Below are 23,961 nucleotides of genomic sequence, written 5' to 3'. Positions count from 1 at the left end.
TCTTGTTTTCTTTTTTCATTCTTAAAAAAGAAAACTAAAGACTGAACTTCCCTAATGAGTGTTGGCCATACATCTCTAAATGCCTAGACAGTCCTGATTTATGAGGCATAATTATTGACTTTTATTCTCTAAATTGTCTCAATGTGGGTGACAAATTATATGGTAATCCAGTTAATAGGGCATATTTAATTGGATATTTGAGTGTGACTAATAGGGAAATTCTGGAGACAAGAGATGGTTATGGCAGTATTGGATTTTAAGAAACCACCCTGGAATCTACTGAACAGCATGAGTAAGTGAAAAGATAGATGACAAAGGAGAGAAATGACAATAAAAACGTTTTGAAGAGCCTTCTTTTAGAGGGTAGGAGACATATTTTAAAAGGTCAATGAATTCACTTAAGTTAATAAGTGGGTTCTTGTGGATACAAGATAGGAACCAAGCAATAGTACAGTGGGTCTGGTACTTGTCCTTCATATAACTGGCCTAGGATCGATCGTCACAACTCCATATGGTCTCCTGAGCCTGCCAGCAATGAGCCCTGACAGGAGCCTGGTGTGGCCTTCAAACAAAACAAAACAAAAAAACGGGTATTCATTAGTCAGTATTATTTAAAAATATGTAATTAAACCAGATGAGTCTCTTGACCTCATGCCTGGCTGTCTTCACCGGGACCCCTCGGAGGAGACGGGCTCCAGCTTCCCACCCCACCCCGAGCAGAGCTCCCGGTGGCCGAAGACCACCGGAACCTAGCCACAGCCATGCTCAAGGCCCCTCTCCACACGTTCGAACAAGCCTCATGCATGAAGGTAGTGGCAGAGGAACCCAGGTGTGTGTAATCCCATCAATGGCCAACATCCAGAGACTTAAAAGCAAGCTCTCAGAAACAATCTTATAACCTTCTTCTCCCTCTGGGAGAAACCAGCAGGCTACTGAGAGTTTCCTGCCCACATGGGAGAGCCTTGCAAGCTTCCCATGGTGTATTCATATGCTAACACCAATAACAAGCTTTCTCATTCCCCTGACCCTGAAAGAGCCTCCAATGCGATATCATTGGGAAGGCTGAGTGGAGAGAGGCTTCTAAAATCTCAGGGATAAGATGAATGGAGAGGTTACTGAGCCTGCTCGAGAAATCGACGATCAACGGGATTTTGTGATTCGTGTGATTAGTGTGATGTTAGTTATGCAAATAGCTCTTTTTAACTCTAAATTAAATTTTCAGAACCAGGAAATGGGTCAGTGACTACAAGTACTTGCTTACAAATGTGAGGTCACAAGTTTGATCCCCACTGCCTCCCACATGAGCCAACCATGATCCCAACAGATTTGCTGTCGTGACACTCCTGGCATCACAAAAGAGGGGACGCCCTTCAGTATGCTGCAAAATAGATGTGACCACTACAACACAAGTGTGTGACCCTAAGATAACATTGTCACTAAGAAATGTGTGAGCACTGCGAGCAGAAGTGTAGCCCCAGAGAGCACATGTGGGGGTACTATGGTGGCCTCTGTGAACTGTTTAGCGAGAATGCAGCTATTCATGTTCATGTAAGGTTGACCTTACTATTGTCTTGTTTTTGGTATTACACTTAATCAGGTTCCGGTGTGGTTGTGTTTCAATTATTTTACAAAATGAGGGCAGTATATCCTTGTACAAGTCAAGGTAGCTTTCATCAAGCCTTCACATTATGTGCTGGGCATTAGCCAGATTGTCCACATGCAATTTCCAAACAGTTCCTGAAAAGAACCCTGGATTGGTGTAGCTGATATCTATAGTCAGAAGAGACTGCAAGGAAGAGAAGGGTGTCCTTTACTGTGTTTGAGACTCCTAATGCAATGTCACCCTCACCAATATTAGAAATTACTGTTAAATTCCACCTCTATTTCTATCTGATTATCAAGCATGTCTGGGTACAGTATATACCATGGGTCTGCACAAAATATGTTGATTGACTTTGGCAATGAAGGGATGAATGATCCATAGATAGACTGCGGCTTATCAGGTCTTTCATTCAACTGGGCTGTCCTCCAGTGGGTCAAACAGTACTAATTTGTGAGAGGAGATAAACTATCTTAAATACAAAGGGGCTATTATATGCAATGAGAGGATCTTGAGCAATAATATTACCCAACAGCTAAATCACTATTTGAGGGAACCTATAAACTGACAGTAAATTAAAATGTGAAAATGAGTGTAGAGAGAAGTGAAATTTAAACTCTCAATGGGATAATCCTTCAGCTGAAATGGCCTCACACTGTTTTTCTTGGATTATTTTGAGACCCATTGTATTATCTGAAGGAAGCCCATTGAACAATGATTGACTGGGACTGACCTGGAGTTACAGAGGCTTACACAAACGCTTCCCTGCTCTAGTGCTTGCCGAGGTTATACATTGAAGCCAATTTTAATCCTGAAACAAAATGAAACTACTCACCCACTCCTCAAAGGTTTTATTATGACACATTCTATTATATCATAACTCTGAAAAGAGTCATTTCCCTTGATGGCTAATTATTAACTTTCAAATGGATGCAGTACAAATTGCAATCAAATATCTTTACTTTATTGAATGCATATGTTGTCAAGAAATATAATTCCACTTTAAAGAGTTTCACAGTTTAACTGACACCCAGTTCTCTTTGTTCTGGTTTAGGTCTCCTGTCCTATTGCCCTGGGCAAATTGAAAACCAACCTTATTGCGTCTCAGACTTCCAAATTCCTTGATGTGCATCACTGCACAGAATAAACACTCAGGTGATTTCCACGTTTTATTTGGCCTCTCTTTCCTTTTATCAGCATGTCACGGAGATGCTGTGCCCATCATCAGTGTTTCAATGGGTGCACCCAAACATGACTCATGAAAGGTTGGATTAGGTAAATAGTCACATCTGTATCCGGGATTTTAACTTGACTAGCATTCTTATGTTGTTGTCAAATTTGAATCTCTATGAAGATTGTTTAGAATTTTAGACTATTTATGTAGTACGTGCTAAAAATATATTTATGTAGGTACATGCTAAAAAATGACAGATGTTGTCACTCAAAATATGGCTCCCAGCTATGTGGTTAAGATATTTCTGCTTCCTTACAACCCTGCACTTACCTGTCTCTACCACTTAGCTTTTGCATTACCCACGTCTGCACCACATGCTAAATCATCAGCTCCTTAGTAGCAGGGCTAGGAGGTGTCTCTGTCCTATTTTCAGTCATTTTCTAAATGAAGGTACTCAGTGATACATACTAAATAATTGAGTGGATTAGAGAAGAATGGTACACACACACTCATACACACACATACACCTTGACGATTATCCCACTTTAAATAGGATTTTAGATATATTATTTATTAGGAAATAGATCTTAAGTATTGTGTTACTAGGTTATTGAATTTGAAGCATTGAAACAGTTTTAAAAATGTTAAAATAAAAAATAGTGGAAAGCATATTAGATGATGCAGTGTAGCACTGTTGTCCCATTGTTCATCGATTTGCTCAAGCGGGCACCAGTAACGTCTCCATTGTGAGACTTGTTGTTACTGTTTTTGGCATATTGAATACGCCAAGGGTAGCTTGCCAGGCTCTGCCATGCAGGCGAGATACTCTCAGTAGCTTGCCGGGCCCTCCGAGAGGGACGGAGGAATCGAACTCGGGTCGACTGCGTGCAAGGCAAACGCCCTACCTGCTGTACTATCCCTCCAGTCCACATTAGATGATACATTTTATAAATGAGTGATTCCAGCTCTTGGAAGGAACAAAGCATGCTAGGTAAGAAACAAGAGACCCCTACTACCCCACTGCCAGAGCAGCGTCTCTTAACAGGAGGCATTCCCCACCTTTAGGAGAAATCTACGGAACTTAGTACTTTTTTATTATCATCAGGTGTTATATAGAGAGTTCCCGTTGGCATATACTAGGTTAGAAGAAGCCAGAGATATCAGTAATCATCCTAATTGTCTAGACAGTAAAGACTCATCACAGGCGAGGTGAACAGAAAATAGGTTGATACTCATCCCTTACAGTGCACACATAGCATGATGAGTGCTCTGCATCCTGCTGTGTGTGTAGGAGGAGTATCCCCAGTTGAACAACTTCTGAGCTGTGTGCTGTCTTGCTTTGGGATTACGTTCATATGCAGATACCTTACCTGTGGGAGAGAGCCTAGACCCAAGTTGACAATCAAAATCTGTACCTGAGAACCAGGGAAGCTACTGGTGTCAATCTCTGACTTGAGGTCCTTAGAACAAGGTGGCCTACAGTGTAGCTTCTCCTTCAGGACTGAGGTCTGGCAAGCAGATGTATTGGAGACAATGGCTGATCCAGGGTAAGGAAAAGGGAGCAAACCCACCCTTCCTTGCAGTCTGGTTCTGTTCTGGCCCTCAGTAGATTGGATAATGCCCACCGGACTGGTAAGAAGAAACTTAAAATACTGATTAAAGTACTAACTTCTTCCAGAAAATATTCTCATAACACACCTAGAAATATTTGCAAAAATAAAAAACAACAAAAAAAAGAAAACTATAGAACAACACAGTACACCTGATGCCTGGTCCTCACTCCATTACTGTGGATAATATAGTCTGCTAGGAAGAACTGTCATGACTATAATAGACGCTCTACTACCGAATTCTTTTCCTTCATGAAAAGGTCATGTCTTATTATTTTCCCAACATATATTTCCTAGTTTCAGCACTTTCCACCTGGATTTTCACTTACGAATGTCAGCTACTAATCAGACAACCGATCCGTGTCAAGCATTACTTTTATCTACTTTCAATCTAGTCTCTACCTCCCTCCCTGCCTTTCTGTTGTTTAAACAAACACAGGTCATCTTTGAACAGATTCTTGGTTAAAAGCTTCTATCGTTATCTCCAATTAAACTCAGGATTATAAAATTACTGAGAATTCTTGTAAAGTGTATAGTATCTTTCTTGTGCAGTAAGTATAAGACAGCACTGAAATTTGAACACAGGAATGGTCCAGGCTCAAAAATGTCGTATCATACCGCTTAAGAAACCTGAATTCACTGTGTTTGTACATGGGTTGGCAGGACTATATATGGCACATAATCTTCCCTCTATTGACCCTTCTTTTTACTGTATTGATACAGACCCCTAGTAGTCTACATGCTTAACATTCCTGAGAATGGACATATTAGATTACGCTGTGCGTGTATCGTTTTAAAACACCTGTTGGGAAATCTAATACATCTTACCCTACTCACTAGTCATCTAGAGAAAACAAAATCACTGTTTGAGGAAGAGCAAGTGAATCTCTCAAAGGGATGTTAGAGTCACCAAATTGAAGTTTACACAAGATAAATGCTCAAAAATATTCTACAAACATACCAGAAATTTAAAAATCATAAGATTGTAGGCGAGTCCATTATTTATTTAAAAAAATTACCTTGTTGATATGCAGATATATTTTACATAAAATGGCTAAGTATTAAGTTTTGCTCCTTCTAGTATCAGTAGAGACTATAAAGCAAATTTCTGTGAACTTTAAGAATTGCTCTGATTTTGAGTTATAAATCATTTTTATTTCACATATTCATTATTTCAATCTCCCTATCACTTTTTTGAAGAAAATTTGATTGCCTAAGGCTTATTTATAGAATTAAAAAGGAGCTAGACTAAAGTCCATGCTTTATGGTTAACTGTTTAGTATACTATCTTTGGCAATTCACCAATGTCAGAAATTAAAGTTAAGATTAAATGTTTGCTGTGGAAATCAAATTGTTCATTTCCTTTGTGTTTGTGTTTATGTTCTCCTCATATTTTTTCTTGAGAAACACTGTTTCTGTTACCCTTTCTTGAAAATAGCACTCTCATACTGAAAGTATTATAAAATTAATTATTAAATAGCAATTAACCAGAATAATTAGAAGCAAGTAAAATGCTATAATTGGTTCATAATTTTTAAAGCATTCATCTCTACCTATATGGAAAATAGAGGTTCTTATAATATTAAAAATAGAGATACCCTATCTAGCAATTACTCTATCTAAATAATACTTTAAAAAATTAATATGAAAATATATATGCATTCTAGGGTCATTGCAATTTGATTTACAATAAGGACGTGCTATATACACACTGCAATTTATATATTGAAATAAAAATGATGAACTGTTTGTATTGACAATGTGGATGAAACTGGAGGAAATTATGCTAAGAAGTTTTAAGTCAGAAGACAAAGTTTGAATGATCTCACTCTTGTGTGGGGCATATCAGTTAAAAGGAAAGAACAGGACAAAATCAAAATAAAACATTCTCTGGGAGCTGAGTGCAGAACTGAAGCCATCTGAGAGAATATGTGGATAGGAGCAGATGGAGAATCAGGGGCCAATGCAAAGGAGAGTTGGTCTAATGAACTGTGATGAAGTGATTATGGTGTGAACCTAAAACCTTAAAACATATGCAGATTACCTATGCTCTTTAGAGTTTAAAAAAATTCAATAAAAATGAGTGCATAGTTTCAGTACTCTGGAGAGAACTCCTACCTTACACAAGGGTCTTCTATGAAATTGAATCTACTGAATATTTTGTAATCTCAGAAGAATTTCTAATGTTGTATGGACTAAGATGTTCAGGCCTGATGTAGAGCAACTATCTCTTGGTGAATGTTCCCTAATAGTAGGCTTTAGCAATGTAGATATTTTTCTGTCCATTAAAGATTATTCCCACCCTTCTCTAAAACTACCAATACACTATATGGTTAAAGTTTCAAGTAAAATACGTGTAATGTGCGTGAATTTCACATGTATTACTTGTGATCCTGTTGATCTTCAAGTTGCTCTAGCAGGCACTAGTAACGTCTCCATTTGTCCCTGCCGAGTGCTAGTGTAGCCCAGTGATATCTGCTCGCTCCAGGAACAGGAAGAACCTCAAATTGTTCAGGGTTTTGGCGAAGAAGTCTGACCATCTCTTTGGTGGGCGGCCACATGGTCTTTTGATGTCCTGTGGAATGCAGTTGGTAACAGCTCTAGTCCAGAGGTCGTCTCTGAATCGCATTTTGTGTCTGGCCCATCTGATTTTTGATGCCTTGTGAGTGAATATATCAGATATTTATCCCCTAATTTTATCACAATGAAAAATCTAAGCAATAAAGCAGCAGTATGGGTTGTTTTATGGTTAAGAAAATAAACATAACAGAAACATGAGTGAGGCAGAATTTTCAAATTGTCATTAATTTGTGTCTTAAGTAGTGAAATTCCATTTTATGTTTGCCTTGTCTCCTATTCAGTTACAGCATACAGAGATGTGGAAACATTCATAAAACACCTGCTATTTGGGTGCTTGTAGTTATGCATGCCATTTGAAATCTAATACAGGTGGATAACGCTGTTATAATGGAAAGATTTGTGAGTGGTCATTGCCTGTTCTGCTGGTAACAATCTAGGAAGAGATGGTGAAATCTGTTATCATCATTGACTTTTTGCAGAGCCTGTTCCCTTAATGTGTAACACAGGTCAGCGTAGTAACTACTAATATTTCCCTACATATCATAGCATAGCTTAGAGTTGCCTTGTGAAATTGATATTAAATAAAAATGGAAAGGCAATTAAAAAATAGTTTGTGAGTATAAACTCCCAATATTTTACTTTTATAACTTTGACCTCATGTTCACTGCAAACATTTTTTTCCCCAGAGATATGCACTCTTTTTGTTGTTGTTTTTTAAATCAGTCATATCCTACAGGGAACAGTAAGCTAGAAAACATGAAGCCAGAATGTCCCCAGAAAAATACATAGCTCATTCTACCATGCAGAAGCTACTGGGCACAGTCAAAATAGTCATCTCTTCCACGCAAGCTTGAAAAATAATTCTTTTTATTTTATGGAAGTAACATTGGTTTATTGAAAGACACAGATTTCAGCTGAAAATCACTAATGTCAGCATCTGTATGTATTATGTTATATTCACTACCATAATGATCAAAGCCACTCCCATTATTTACTATGTAATTGACTTAGCAATAAGAATAAATGAAATCTTGTATATAATTTATGCATACTGGTCTGGTTTCAAGGTCTTTAATCCATTGTATTTGAATAAACGCAAATTAATTATTAGTTACTTTAATTAATTAAATTATTAAAATGTATATTAAATATTAAAATAGATAAAATTCCTTTTGTGCATGATTTTATTCAAAAGTGAGTCTGATATCATGTTTTTTGCATGTTTCTGACCAATTTTACCAGCATCATTTGTTGAAGAGGATTTCTTTGCTCTACTTTATATATTGTGCTTCTGTGTCAAAGATTGCATGTTTGTAAACCTGACATATACCTGTGGACTTTCAGTTCTATTTTATTAGCCTGAGAATCTGTCCTTATTTCAATAACACACTATTTTGATCCCTTCAGCTTGATAGTATAGTTTAAAATTAGGGAAGGAGAAATCTCCCATCTTCTTTTCCCCTGGGATTGCGTTGGCTTTTCTGGGCCTTTATTATTCCATATATATTTCAATAGAATTTGATTTGAGACTGCATTGAATCTGCATAATTCAGATTCAATGCAGTTTGGGTAGGATTGCCATTTAGACAATATTATTTCTTCCAATCCATAAATTATATTGAAGGAACATGTGCCGAAATCTTCTGCATCTAGAGGTCATTGCATCTAGAGGACTCTTCTATGATTCAAAGCCATTGGAAAAAGGAAACAGAAGTAAAGATTAACTAAAAGGATTGCCTCAAACTAAGAAATTTCTGCACTACACAACAAACAATGACTAGACCCAAAAGACACCTCATAAACTGGGAGGGAGTATTTACCCACCACTCTTCTAACAAAAGGTAAATATCCAAGATATATAAGAAACTGGACAAACAGTAAAATAAAAAGTTAAACCAACTCTATCAAAAATGAGGGGGGGAGATGAGTTAGACATTTCTCAAAGAAGAGATGTAAATTGCCAGAAAGTTTATATAGAAAATATCAGCAGCAGCAGCAGCAGCAGCCAAATGCACATCTAAACAACAATGGGCTACCACCTCACACCAGCGAGACTGGCATACATCACAAAGACAAAATATAAGGAGTGTTAGTGGGAATGTGGATAAAAGAATCCCACATCCCCTGCTGGTGGAAATGTTCACTGGCCCAGTCTTTCTGGAAAACAATAGGGACACCTCTCAAAAAAAGAGGACTTGATCTCCCATATGATCCAGTAATTCTACTTCTTGTCATTTATTCCAAGGGTTTAAAAACTCTCTTGATAAAAGACACCTGCACTCCTATATTCGTTGTTAGCTCACTCATAATGGTTAAACACTGAAGGCAGCTCAAGTGCTCAAGTGTCAGAAAACAGATGATTCAATTAAAAAAAAAAAACAACCAAACGAAAAATGAGTGGATCTGGATTATAGATGGCTGAAGGGAGTCAGTAAAAAAAAAAGAACAGATAAAAAAAATGATCTTCTTCATATGTTGAAAACAAAATAATGTAGAAAGGAAATGCAACAAAACTGAAAATTGGTCTTAAGTGGGAAGTATCTCACCTTAGGGGAGAAGTGTAATAGGATGTGGGTGAGTGGCACTGGAATATGTTGGTATTAAGTTGACACTGTTGGAGTGTGTTATTGGAATATTTGGTTTTTGTTTGTTTGCTTGTTTTAATGAAACCCTGCCATTATCAACATTGTAAATCATTGTGCCTAAATAACATTTAAAAAGATCAGTGAAATCTTTCCATTTGTGACAACATGGATAGAAGTGCAAAAAATAAATTCCTAGATGAGCTATCTACAAATTGGTGCTCCAACTTATATTGGATAGTTTTATCTTGAATTATTGACTTTTGTAAATATGACTATATTATTTGTCACCTTTGACTCTGGTTTTCATTTTTGTTCACAGGATGTTTGTATCTATCTTTATCCCTGACTCATATAAAGTATTTGGTGCCAGAATTAATCATTTGTAGCAATACTACTACAAAGGGGTGGACCAACAGCACGGCGGATAAGGCATTTGCCTTGCATGCGGCCGACCCGGGTTTGATTCCTCCATCTCTCTCGAACAGTCCGGCAAGCTACCAAGAGTATCCTGCCCACATGGCAGAGCCTGGCAAGCTCCCTGTGGCATATTGATATGCCAAAAACAGTAATAAGTCTCACAATGGAGACGTTACTAGTGTCCTCTTGAGCAAATCGATGAACAAGGGGATGACAGTACTACAGTGCTACTACTATAAAATCCTTGATATCATAGCTATAAAATACAATGATAATAGAAATAGCTAAAAAAGTGTTGATTATTTTCTTTAATTTAACTTTATATATGAAGTGATCACAATCTCATTAGAACTTTAAAAAGTGAAAGCATTGTGTGAAAAATAACAGATTCATAATTTTTATTATGGAAATTTTAATTTTTGATAAAAGAGAAGCCACGTATAATTAAATATTTGTTCTTTGTGATGATTAACAACAAATAGGAGTTGAGATTTTAATTATAAACATGTCATGCAAATTTTGTGAAATGTTTGTAAATAAAATATAATTTTTGCTTACCAGCCAAAAATCTATACCTTGCTTTTTTCAATTTGCAATTATTCTTAGAGTGTACATTGACCAAAACATAGGTACATAGAAATGATGCTTGAATAATTAAAAATAAAATAATTAAAATGGAAAGAGAGTCTCTTGCCCGCGTGCCTGGCTGTCTTCCCCAGGGCCCCTCAGAGTCTGTGGGCTCCAGCTTCCCTCCCCGCCCCCAGCTTCCCTCCCCTCCCCAAGCAGAGCTCCTGTGGCTGAAGACCTCCAGAGCCAGCCACAGCCATGCTCAAGGCCCCTCTCCACACTTTCGGACAAGCCTCATGCATGAAGGTACTGGCAGAGGAACCCAGGTGTGTGGGACCCGTGGCTGAGACCTCCAAGCCTGCTCAGATCCAGACTGGGCCTCTTCCGCCAAGATTTCCCATTTTCCATTAGCTAGGCGGTCACACCCAGGGACTGCCCCTGGTACTGTGTAATCCCACCAGCGGCCAACATCTAGATACTTAAGACCAAGATCCCGAAGGTGCACGGTCGAGAAACTTATAACCTACTTCTCTCTCGGAGAACCTGGCAAGCTACGGAGAGTTTCCTGCCCACATGGGACAGTCTCACAAACTCCCCGTGATGTATTCATATGCCAAAACCAGTAACAATGCCGGGTCTCATTCCACTGACCCTGAAAGAGCCTCCAATGGGTTATCATTGGGAAGGATGAGTAAAGAGAGGCTTCTAAAATCTCAGGGGTAGGATGAATGGAGACGTTACTGAGACCGCTCGAGAAATTCGATGATTAATGGGATGATGATGATGATGATGAAAATAATTAAAATTAAAAATAAAAATGATCATACTGGCAAATAAACCTATAAGTCAAGGATAGATCCAACCTCGCTGTGTCCATTTTTGAAAGCTACCCCACATTAATGGCTATCTTATAATATGCTTCCAAATCCATATAAATTAAAAGCTGGTCTTTCGCTTTTTGTGTTTCTTTGGAGGCCACATCTTGCAGTGTTCGGGCCTCAGTCCTGTTTCTGTGATCAGAGATCGTGTGTGGCGGGACACAGGGATCATATGTGCCTTTCTCCCAATTGAATTGTACGCTCATAGTCTTGTGAATGTACCTTTCTACTCCAAAATAAATTTGCAACTCTGAGTTATTGACTTCAGCAATAAAGAAGATAGCACAAGAGACAGGGCCCATGCCTTGCATACATCTGACCTCGGGGACATATAACATGGCCTTATGAGCATCACAATGGAGTTCCCCAAATATTGCGCCCTGCTACCCGCTTCACTGCATGGTCACACACTGAATTGCCAGTCTGCTTGTCCCACTGTTGGTGGGAATGAACTCTGGGCTGCATGAGCACTGCAAAGGAGATCATGGTGATTACACAATGAGCTTAGTACAGGAAGGCATTATGGATGGTTTCTGAGTTGGTCTCCAAATAAGTACTTAGAAGGTTGGAACCAGAAATAATGGTATTAATCAACAGAAGCAATCCACTTGCTAGAAAGCAGATTTTATGGAAGAATGATGAGCTTTTATTTTTTTTTTGTTCCTTGTGAGTTCTTTATGATTTTATTGTTGATGACATTGAATCCGGCCTTTGTATGTCTTCATCTAGCATAGTACCTGGCACTCAGTACTTGTTTGTGGAATATAAAAATAATTATAGAGCCCAATAAGAGAGGTGGGCTTCTATTCTGCTATTTTAATCAGGGCTGATGAATTCAGATATAGTAAATGCTCTTGGGGGTGAGAGTATATTGTCACTGCAATCGTTTGCACTTATATAAGTGATCTAAACTTGAGGACCCATGGGCTTTGGTTAAGTAAAAGGCAGGTTGCAAATTTGCAAAATAAAAGTGGTCCATGAAGAAATAGTGTTAGTCATATTTAGCCAGTGTAGATTCCAAGGTTTCTGATCAAATTAAAGAAAACATGTCAAATAAGTCAGAAACCACAGGCCATTGGGGAATGTTGTAATAGGAATCTTGCCTAAAGGAGCCTGTCCAATCAGTTTAGGCAGGAGGTACATGCCAGGGTAGAATGATTTATGTGGAAAGTTTGAAAACTTGATTCATACCCTTTGATATGAGCAGATCATGGAAATAATATGTTACTGTGTTACTATATCCAACATCAAAGGGCTTCATTTACCTGTTTCAGTAAGATACCTGTCAGATAGTCGAGAAGATGAGAATATTCTTCTAAGATAAAGCAATATAAAGGCCAAAATGTCTCACAAATGTGAGATCAGGGCTGGAGCCATAGAATAGCGGGTAGGTCGTTTTCCTTGCATAAGGCCAACCCAGTTCGGTTCCTTATCCCTCTTGGAGAGCCCGGCAAGCTACTGAGAGTATCCCGCCTGAATGGAAGAGCCTGGAAGCTACCCATGGTGTATTCGAAATGCCAAAAACAGTAACAACAAGTCTCACAGTGGAGACGTTACTGGTGCCCATGCAAGCAAATCAATGAGCAACGGGATGACAGTGATACAGGGATACAGTATGGGGTCACAGAACCAGTATGGGGCTTAAGATCCTTGCTTTGTACATAGCCAACACTGGTTCGATCCCCGGAATCCCATACAGTCCTGTGAACACCACCAAGAGTTATCCCTGAGTACAGAGCCAGGAGTAGGTAGCCTCTGAGATCACCAGGTGTAACACTCTCCACTCCATGCTCCTGTCCTCCTAATCAAAGTAGAAAGTACTCAGAAATAAAAAATCTTGATACCTACTCAATAAGCAGTAGAAGAAATGAATGGATGAGACATTTGAAGTCCTACTAAGTGGAACACAAATCCTGCTAGATTTAAATACAAATTATAAGAATCACAAAAACGTGGTTTAATCTCTCCAGTCTCAGTTTGATTATTTGTAAAACAAAAATAGTTTTGCCTTATCTGAAGCTGTTCTGAGGACTAAATTATAAAAAGGGTATAAAGTGACTTGGCAGAATATTAGTTACTCAAAAAGCCTGATTTCCCTTATGGTTACAAATGTTTCTTAGGCATGTAGACATAGGCAGCATTTATTGGCTACTCTAGTCACTACAATTTAAAATATATATTTACAAAATTATTTTAAAAGCAAATTTATTTCAAGTGGTAATTTAATTTTATTGCATAATGAATGTTAAGGCAATTATAGCCAACATGCATGATTTTTTTTACTTTAGACTTCTAAATTTCTGATACCACACTCTCTTCAAATCACATAAATCTTTCACTTTTTACCTTAATACTCACAAACAAAACCACATATAAATAACAATGGAAGATATATTTATGAACCAAAGAGATATTACCTGTATATATTCTGAATGCAAGGTTGTTTCATGGAAATGAGGAAAATTGAAAAGATAAGATTTTAGTAACACTCTGACAACATGACGGAGTGTCAGAGGTTATCAATAAGGTCATGGAAAATTGAAAAATTGCTTCCAGCTATTTCACCATCCCCATAGAATTCTAAAGAGTTTGGAGGTCTCCAAGATAACAAACAAAGCTTAATCATTGCCTACTTTGTCCCCTGTCGATGTCCTGGTTAACTAATAATAAATTACAAGAAATCACAAAAATGAAGAAAAAAGATGTTAATCCAAAACTAAGTGTAAATTAATTTTTTCTGTGACTCTTCTAGAATGAAACATAACAACCAACTAATTCATTGCTGTTGCCAATATAAGGTGAATTAAACAGACTTTTCTTTTTTTTTTTATAAGCACACATCCTTCATCTTTATTTTTTTTATTTTTTAATTATTTTGTAGTGAGTCACAGTGAGGGTACAGTTACAGATTCACGCCTTTTTGTGCTTGTTTTTCCCTCATGCAATGTTCGAGAGCCCATCCCTACACCAGTGTCCATTCTCCACCACCAATAAACCCAGTATCCCTCCCACCTCCCATCCATCCCCCCTGTCCAACCCCGCCTCTGTGGCGGGACATTCCAATTTGCTCTCTCTCTCTCCTTTTGGGTGTTGTGTTTTGCAGTAGGGGCACTGAGTGGCCATCATGTTCAGTCTCTAGACTACTTTCAACACGCATCTCCCTCCCCGAGCAGGATCTCCAATCACATTTTACTTGGTGTTCCCTTCTCTGCCTGGGATGACTTTCCCCAGCGTGTGAGGCCAGCCAGCTTCCAAGCTATGAAGCCAACCTCGTGGTATTATATACTACTATTCTTGGGTATTAGTCTCCTACTATGTTGTTTTATATTCCACAGATGAGTGCAATCTTTCTATGGCTGTCCATCTCTTTCTGGCTCATTTCACTTAGCATGATACTTTCCATATTAATCCACTTATATGCAAAGGTCATAACTTCATCTTTTCTAACAGCTGCACAGTATTCCATTGTATAGATGTACAAAAGTTTCTTTAACCAGTCATCTGTTCTTGGGCACTCATTTTTTTTCCAGATTCTGGCTATTGTAAACAGTGCCGCGATGAACATATAAGTGCAGATGTCATTTCAACTATACTTTTTTGTTTCTCTCGGATATATTCCCAGAAGTAGTATCGCTGGATCAAATGGAAGCTCAATTTCTAATTTTTTGAGAAGCGTCCATACTGTTTTCCAAAGGGACTGGACCAGTCGGCATTCCCACATGCAGTATAGAAGGGTCCCTTTCTCCCCACATCCTCTCCAACAGCCGTTGCTTTTGTTCTTTAGGATGTGTGCCATTCTCTGTGGTGTGAGGTGGTATCTCATGGTAGTTTTGATCTGCATCTCCCTGATGATTAGTGATGCAGAGCATTTTTTCATGTACCTTGTAGCCATTCATATCTCTTCCATGGAAAATTTTCTGTTCATTTCTTTGGCCCATTTTCTGACGGGGTTGGATGTTTTCTTCTTGTAGAGTTCATCCAGTGCTTTATATACCCTTGATATCAACCTTTATCGGATGGGTATTGGATGAATATCCTTTCCCATTCTGTAGATTGCCTTTGTATTCTGGTCACTGTGTCTTTTGTGGTGCAGAAGCTTCTTAGTTTCATGTAGTCCCATTTGTTTATCTCTGTTTGTACTTGATTGCTTAGCTCTGTGTCATCTTTGAAAATACCTTTAGCTTCAATATCGTGGAGGGTTTTGCCGACCTTGTCTTCAATGTACTTTATGGATTGTGGTCTGATGTTGAGGTCTTTAATCCATTTTGATCTGATTTTTGTCAGGTCGAGGTCTAAACCCATTCTTTTGCATGTGGTTGTCCAGTTGTGCCAGCACCATTTGTTGAAGAGGTTTTCCTTGCTCCACTTCACATTTCTTGCTCCCTTATCAAATATTAAGTGATCATACATTTGGGGTTGTGTGTAGGGATATTCCACTCTTTTCCGTTGGTCTGCGGCTCTGCCTTTGCTCCAGTACCATGCTGTTTTAATTGTTACCGCTTTGTAGTAAAGTTTAAGGTTGGGGAGGGTGATGCCTCCCATCGTCTTTTTCCCAAGAATTGTCTTAGCTATCCGTGGGCGTTTATTCTTCCATATGAATTTCAGGATTGCTTGATCCATTTCTCTGAAGAATGTCATGGGTATCCTTATAGGGATCACGTTGAATCTGTATTATGCTTTGGGGAGTATTGCCATGTTGACAATGTTGATTCTCCCTATCCATGAGCAGGGGATATGTTTCCATTTCCTCATGCCCTCTTTTTTTTCATGGAGTAGCGTTTTATAGTTTGCTTTGTAGAGGTCCTTTACTTCCTTGGTTAAGCTGATTCCAAGGTATTTGATTTTCTGGGGCACGATTGTGAACGGGATTGCATTTTTCATGTCCCTTTCCTCTATCTCATTATTTGCATATAGGAAGGCCATGGTTTTTTGGATATTGATTTTATAGCCTGCGACCTTACTGTACAAGTCAATTGTTTCTAAGAGTTTCTTAGTAGAGCTTTTAGGCTTCTTTAGATATAGTATCATATCATCTGCAAATAGTGAGAGTTTGATTTCTTCCTTTCCTGTCTGAATGCCCTTAATATCTTTTTTTTGCCTAATGGCTATTGCTAGTACTTCCAGTACTATATTGAAGGGAAGTGGTGAGAGTGGGCATCCTTGTCTTGTCCTGATCTTAGAGGAAAGGCCCTTAGTTTTTCCCCATTGGTGATAATGCTTGCCATAGTTTCGTGGTCTATGGCTTTGACTATCTTGAGGAAAGTTCCACTAAAACCCATTTTGGTGAGAGTTTTCATCGTGAATTGATGTTGGATCTTGTCAAATGCTTTCTCTGCATCTATTGATATGATCATATGGTTTTTATCTTTACTTTTGTTGATATGATGGATTATGTTGATTGATTTCTGAATGTTAAACCATCCTTGCATCCCTGGAATGAATCCCACTTGATCATGGTGTATGATCTTTTTGATGAGTTGTTGGATCCTATTTGCCAGTATTTTGTTGAAGATCTTCGCTTTGGTGTTCATCAGGGATATTGGTATATAGTTTTCTTTGTCAAACAGACTTTTCTTGAAAATGTTTAAATTGAGTTTGATATTTGATCTTGTTTCAAAATAACCATCAACTCTCTGACATGTAATTTTATGATTTGCAAAATTAATAAACCTATTTTTAGAAAATGAGATTCAAATATATTCACATTGCTTTCTACAGTTGTATGTTGATAAAAAAGCAAAAGAATAATATAAATTTTATTATATTTTTAAGGTTTCATTTTTTTAATACTGACCAGAGATGCCTTTTGCAAATAATTAATGAATATAATGTTTTACCTAATTTAAAGGATTTGAGAACAACTTGTGGAATTTTGGGAACACAAAGAGATAAGGAGATAGCAAAAGGCAATCTATAATTGAAATGGACTAAGGAGCATTTTTTTGGGAATTTGTGGTTGTTTAATCATAGGATATTACAAATATTCAACAACTGCTTTACCATCAACTGGATGTCAAACTCATTAAGTCCTAGAGCGATGGTTTACTTGCTGGAATGTAATGTAGGGATCCAAGAAGTTTTGCATTGAACAATAGGAAATAATGGGATGAAAAATATGCTTGAATATGTAAATATGACAGCCAGCTCTATGTACTGACTAGATGCTAATCTTGTATTGACCTTCAGGGTAAATGATATGGCAAGTTAGAAATGTAAAGAGGCACCCTCATATTTACAGATAATTTGATGAAGAATATTTTGTAATCTTCTAATAGAAAAGGATGTTGTTTCTTTCCTTATTAGAATTCAAAAGTCTCCCTTTAGCAGCCCAAAATTCTGGTCTTTCAGTAAAGCTTGATTCCTGAGCCCTAATCGAAACCATCCTGATACGAAATCTGAATGCCCAGCAAAACCACACGTGTGTGGAACCCCAAACCATTCATGTAGTGTGAAAACCTCAAGCCTAGGAACTCATACAAACCTGGCCTGAAAACAGATATCCTGTAGGGATTTTGCAAAGACAAATGTAAAAACATCTCTTAAGGATGTCTCCAGAGCTGGGAGGAAATGGAATGCTTTTGAGAGATACACTCCACTGGATGTAAGAGCAGACAAAACAAATTCGCACCCAAGAAATTCCACAGCCAGAGGTGGACATCTGATTCTGAATAAAACTCATGCTTGCAGATCTAAAAAAGAATGGACACAAAGGAAGGAATGCTAAATAAGCTCATTAGAATTATAGAATATAAAGCAATGGTTTTCATTCTCTAACAATAATGCATCATTTATAAATAAAATTTTAGTTTGAAAGAAAGTTATACTAAACAAATAGCTATCAAGTAGTTAGTCTATATCGTTACAAATAATATACTTACCAATACAAATAAAATGAGCATATTTTTAGGTGCTGAAGTAAAACTAAATATCTATTAAATATCTATTCTACTAGATATTTAATACTAGAGCTTGTAATAACTCAGTAGTGCATGGGTTGTTTTTGAATATGTAAATATATAAACATAATTCAACCCTAAGATGTAATACTAAGTGATAAAATCTTGTATAAAACTACTTAAGCTACTTCAAATTCGAAAAGATATGCATTGTCTCCAATGAATAACATTCATTCTAACCTATCATAGCACACATGATTTTAACCTATGAGTTTTTCTGAAACTGTAAAGTGTCTTAAATGATATATTCTCACTAATGTACAAGAGATTAAAAAACAGTCTATTACTCGCCTTCTCCATATGGAATCCCAGTGACTATGAGCTTCTACAAACATGGCTCCAGTATGTGGGGACCAGGACTATTTCTCCAAAGCACATGAGGGCACTGGAACCCAGCCCACACCTGACCCTGAAAGTCACGTCCTCAAACTGTCCCTGGCACCATCTTGCCACACTCAGCCGTGAAGAATCCTGGCCAAAGGACACCACAACACCCGAGAATTCTCTGGACCCCAAACCAAGCTGATAACACTGGGGTGCCCCATTATGGAGCAGGTGCAGTCTCTCCGCCTTCTCCAGCTTGAATCACAGCAACCATGAGCTTCTACAAACACGGCTCCAATATGTGGGGACAGGACTATTTCTCCAAACCTGATTTCTCCAAACTCTTTCCTGATATTTAAAAAAAAAAAAAAGGCTCAGACTGCATCCTCGCTGTCCCCTAGGGAAGAGAAGAATGATCATCAATGGTAAAAGGCAGCTGCAAAAGCAGCACCTAGAAGAGGTTCCATGCTCAGGAGATCATTCTCTGGCTCCTCTCCTGGTTTTGGGTGCTCTGCAGAATCAGAGAAACTTCTCTAGTAGTGAACTGTAGAGATGATCCCTGAAAGTATATTCTTTGGTCTGAATTCTTGCACATGGTTTACAGTTGCTATTGTTTCGCAGTTGATGTGGCATCCCAGTTCAAATAACTTGAGCAGAGACTGGAGATTGTTATCACATGTACTCAAAAACATACGTTCAGGACACACACAGAAATCTCGGACCCAAGCAACTTGCGGCAGAGATGGCCCGGGACTTTGCAATAGGCCTTTTCCGTTGGGTTGCTTCAGGTGGCGGCAGGTGTTGTCCCTCTGCCTGCCCTTTAAGGGCACCATTTTATAGAAGCCAGCAAGAAGCAGCGGCTACGACATGGCCACGATCCAGAAACATACACAGGAATCTCGGACACAAGAGACCTGGGGCAGCAATTTCTTCAGATGATAATTATTAAAATCTTAGAATTCCTAAAGTATGCTTCTGCTTTTTCGGCTGTGCAACATCATGTTATATCCATCACAAGCAATACAAAACTCATTGTCTAGCAATTGTATTTTCGATAGATATAAGGGGAGGCATAATTGCTCTCAAAATATTGAAGGTAACTAAGGTAGAGAAAGAATACCTTGCAAATTGTCTGCCACACAAGCAGAGGGAGGTATGGAAAATGGGGGGCAGAGGGGAATATTGGGGATTGTGATGGTGGTAAATGTGCACTGGTGAAGGGATGGGTGTTGGATGACTGGATGACCGAAGTTCAAACGTAAAATTTTTGTTACTGTATCTCACAGTGAATTAATAAAAAATAAAAATTAAGACAAATGGTTTATTACTGTGATTGACATAGCAAGTTTAAAACAGTGCTAAAATTTGCAGTTTTGACGTGCACTTACTATACCTAACCATCAGCAAAGTTCACTAGGCCAGTGTATTTATTTATCGCTCTAGCCCATTTTATTTCTAGACCAAGTTTAATTCTCCCATTCCCATGTGTATTGAATGCCTCTATTAGCTATCCTTAAACACAGAACATTTTAAACTAAAAGTTATATGGGGCCAGGAACAGATGTACAGAATATGCAAGATCTGGAATTTGATCCACAGTGTTAATACACCACCTACCTGGCATGACAAGGAATGACCCTATACTCCTTGTCCTAGATACTTGATGAGGCATCATAACAAAAGCAACAAAAAAGTATAAAACTCCCTAAAAAGTTGAAAGAAATGTCTTATTGAATTATTTTGATATATAATACTTACCATTATTTCATTTATCATTTGAATATATTATTTTAATATTATTTTGTTATTGACCATAATAATGCATTCCATTATATATGGTTTTTAATTCACTTTGAACCTAACTCTTACTTAAATAAACTCTATTAGAACAGAACTTCTTTTAAGAAGTAGAACTGTTTATTGAAGAGTAGAAGAGAAAGGAAAAGAAACTCTCCTTGTGTGAAGAAACTTAGTACTAAGTTCTAAACAAAAATTTTAAATAAATATGGAGTGATATATCCCACTGGGAACTGGAAGAAAAATTCAGAGCTAATAATCAGGAATTAAACTCTGTCTTCCCATACACTATCTGTGTAGGCTTTTGCAAAATGATTTGCCTTTCTGTATTAATCTTGTGGTTAATTTTTCAGAAAACTTTTGTTTTAATCTTCCAAGTTTGCAGAGTTCTCCTATTACATTACTCAAACAATATGATAACATTAATGGAGCATGGTGATGCTTCTTTGAATAAAATGTTATTTTAAAAATACATTTCCTTTACATATTTTAAAAAATAATTCAAAATATCCATAGTGTCTCAACCAGAGGTAATCAGACAGCGTTATGTTTGCTTTTGTGGAAAACTATTCATGGAACTTAATGTTTGCTTTCTTCCTTTTATAGAAGGACATTATGATGAGTAACTTAATACTCATTGTTGCATTTACTGAATGCAATGTAATATAAACTTTTTTTCTATAATCTCAATCCCAGCAATAGAATAGCACCTAAAGAATTATCTGTTGCCATCTGGTGAAGGGATCTGAATCTTATAATGATTGCTTTTTTTTTCTATTTACAGAAGCAAGTAGAAAGTTAAAAGCCATGTTTTAAGTTGAGAAAGCAATTGTGTGTATAAGCCCAACCCTTTAACTACTGTTGTTTTATTTCTCAATATAATTTCCCCTTGCTTGGTTTTCTGTACTTCCTTTGCCTGATCTATATGGCTATCTATTATGTTTGTTTTTAAGTTACCTGAAATAAATTATGAATCAAATAGAGGTCATACATAGACTATAAATATATAATTGTATTAAACTATTTTCCTTGACCTTACTTTCTTCAATGGAGCCATTTCTTCATTATCTTTTAAAAGACAACACCTACCACTTTATAAACAATTCACCTTTCTCACTTAATTTTCCCCAATAACTCACACAATATTTGATATGCTAACTATAATTTGTTTATATTTTCCATAACTTCCCACTATAATATAATTCTATGTAAACCATTTTGTTCTCAGCCTACCTGGCACCAAGTTTAGGTGTCTCAGTGAAATGCAATGAATATCTGTTTCAGTTCAAGAAAGTGATAGCAGGACATATTTGGGAATTACAAAACCATGACCATAACATAGATTCCTCTTTTTCCTATTTTTTCACTTATAGAAAAAATCATGATCACAAATCTAGGTTTATCATCTACTTTTTAAAAAATATTTTAATTAGTGAATCACAGTGAGGGTACAGTTACAGATTCACATATATCGTGCTTGTTTTTCACTCATGCAGTGTTCAGGAACCCAACCCTCCACCAGTGTCCATTCTCCACCACCAGTGAACCCAGTATCCCTCCTCCAATCCCATACGCCCCACTCTACCCTGCCTCTGTGGCAGGGCTTTCCAATTTGTTAACTCTCTCTCCTTTTGGGTGTTGTGGGCTGAACTAGGAGTATGGAGTGGCCATCATGTTCAGTCTCTAGACTACTTTCAACACGCATCTCCCTCCCCGAGCAGGATCTCCAATCACATTTTACTTGGTGTTCCCTTCTCTGCCTGGGATGACTTTCCCCCAGCATGTGAGGCCAGCTCCCAAGATATGGAGTCAACCCCCTGGTATTATATACTACTATTCTTGGGTGTTAGTCTTCTACGCTGTTATTTTATATTCCACAGATGAGTGCAATCTTTCTATGGCTGTCCATCTCTTTCTGGCTCATTTCAATTCGCATGATACTTTCCATGTTAATCCACTTATATGCAAAGTTCATGACTTCATCTTTTCTAACAGCTGCATAGTATTCCATTGTATAGATGTACCAAAGTTTCTTTAACCAGTCATCTGTTCTCGGGCAGTCGGTTTTTTTCCAGGTTCCGGCTATTGTACACAATGCCGCGATGAACATATAAGTGCGGATGTCATTTCAATTATACATTTTTGTTTCTCTGGGATATATTCCCAGAAGTAGTATCGCTGGATCAAATGGAAGCTCAATTTCTAATTTTTTGAGAAGCGTCCATACTGTTTTCCAAAGGGGCTGGACCAGTCGGCATTCCCACATGCAGTGTAGAAGGGTCCCTTTCTCCCCACATCCTCTCCAACAGCCGTTGCTTTTGTTCTTTTGGATGTGTGCCATTCTCTGTGGTGTGAGGTGGTATCTCATGGTAGTTTTGATCTGCATCTCCCTGATGATTAGTGATGCAGAGCATTTTTTCATGTACCTTGTAGCCATTCATATCTCTTCCATGGAAAAGTTTCTGTTCATTTCTTTGGCCCATTTTCTGATGGGGTTGGATGTTTTCTTCTTGTAGAGTTCATCCAGTGCTTTATATACCCTTGATATCAACCTTTATCGGATGGGTATTGGATGAATATCCTTTCCCATTCTGTAGATTGCCTTTGTATTCTGGTCACTGTGTCTTTTATGGTGCAGAAGCTTCTTAGTTTCATGTAGTCCCATTTGTTTATCTCTGTTTTTACTTGATTGCTTAGCTCTGTGTCATCTTTGAAGATACCTTTAGCTTTTATATCGTGGAGGGTTTTGCCGACCTTGTCTTCAATAGGTTCTGGTAGCTTGTGTCTTCATTCTCATTTTTTTCGAGGTATTTTTTGATTTCTCCCTTGATTTCTTTCATGACCCACTCATTGTTCAACAGTGAGTTGTATAATTTCCAGGTGTTTGATTTGGCTCTCCGCGTCTGTGTGTGATTAACTTCCATCTTCAGTGCATCATGGTCTGAAAAGATAGTTGATACAATTTCTATCTTCCCGATTCTATTAAGCTATAATTTGTGGCCCAGAACGTGGCCTATTTTGGAAATGTTCTGTGTGCACTGGAAAAGAATGTGTATTCTTTTTCTTTTGGGTGTATAGCCCTGTATAGGTCTATTAGCCCTGTCTCCTCCATTTCTTCCTTCAGAGCCATTGTTTCCTTGCTGAGTGTTGTTCTTGTCGACCTATCCAGAGGTGATAAGGCAGTGTTTAAGTCTCCAACTACTATCTTGGTGCTGGTTATGTCCCCCTTAAATTCTGTTAGGAGTTCTTTTCATTATTTTGCTGGTCGTTCATTAGGTGCATATATGTTTAAGAGTGTGATTTCTTCCTGTTTTACATATCCGTTGATGAATAGAAAATGGCCTTCTCTGTCTCTTCTGATCTATTTCAGCCTGAAATCTATGTTGTCAGATACTAGTATGGCCACCCCAGCTTTTTTGAGGGAGTTGTTTGCTTGCAGGATTGTTTTCCATCCTTTGACTTTGAGTCTGTGT

General features: G+C 37.9%; 1 pseudogene; it reads right to left on the bottom strand.

The window, feature by feature from the left end:
• Nucleotides 1-19,065: 19,065 nt before the first annotated feature.
• LOC129405188 (small nucleolar RNA U3) lies at nucleotides 19,066-19,266 on the bottom strand (annotated as a pseudogene).
• Nucleotides 19,267-23,961: the final 4,695 nt, after the last annotated feature.

This window comes from Sorex araneus, chromosome 5 (assembly GCF_027595985.1).
Source record: "Sorex araneus isolate mSorAra2 chromosome 5, mSorAra2.pri, whole genome shotgun sequence".
Classification (NCBI taxonomy): Eukaryota; Metazoa; Chordata; class Mammalia; order Eulipotyphla; family Soricidae; genus Sorex; species Sorex araneus.
This window is presented reverse-complemented; position numbering and strand designations above follow the sequence as displayed.